Source organism: Epinephelus moara, chromosome 8 (assembly GCF_006386435.1).
Source record: "Epinephelus moara isolate mb chromosome 8, YSFRI_EMoa_1.0, whole genome shotgun sequence".
Taxonomy (NCBI): domain Eukaryota; kingdom Metazoa; phylum Chordata; class Actinopteri; order Perciformes; family Serranidae; genus Epinephelus; species Epinephelus moara.
The window spans coordinates 27718936-27719372 of record NC_065513.1 but is presented as its reverse complement, the minus strand read 5'-3'; positions in this window follow the sequence as shown (position 1 = coordinate 27719372).

Genomic DNA, 437 nt, shown 5'->3' with positions numbered 1-437 from the left:
ACCTCCACTCCAAGCGTGAAAGCACACATACACACACAAGCAGACATATGGACGAGTTGCTGCCCCACTGCGTGACAACCCGTCTCCTCGCTCTGTAATAATCACAGAGTAGCAGTACAGTAAAAACACACGTGGTTTACACTACATTTCTCCCAGCATCCATATGTGTGCCCATGCAAGCACAGGCATAGCAACACACACGCACAGCCACAAGGACAAACACACACACACACATACATAAACACATGCATACACACACAAAAACATCAGTGTGTGGGTTTCCACTTTGGGCATCAAACCACACTCTCTCAAGTTTTTGCCGTGGTTTTTCTTTCCTTCTCTCTCTCCTTTTTTCGAGTATTGCCAAGGACCTTGTTCCAAACCCATATGCTGATGTTTTTACAAGACTTAGACACACACACACACACACACACACA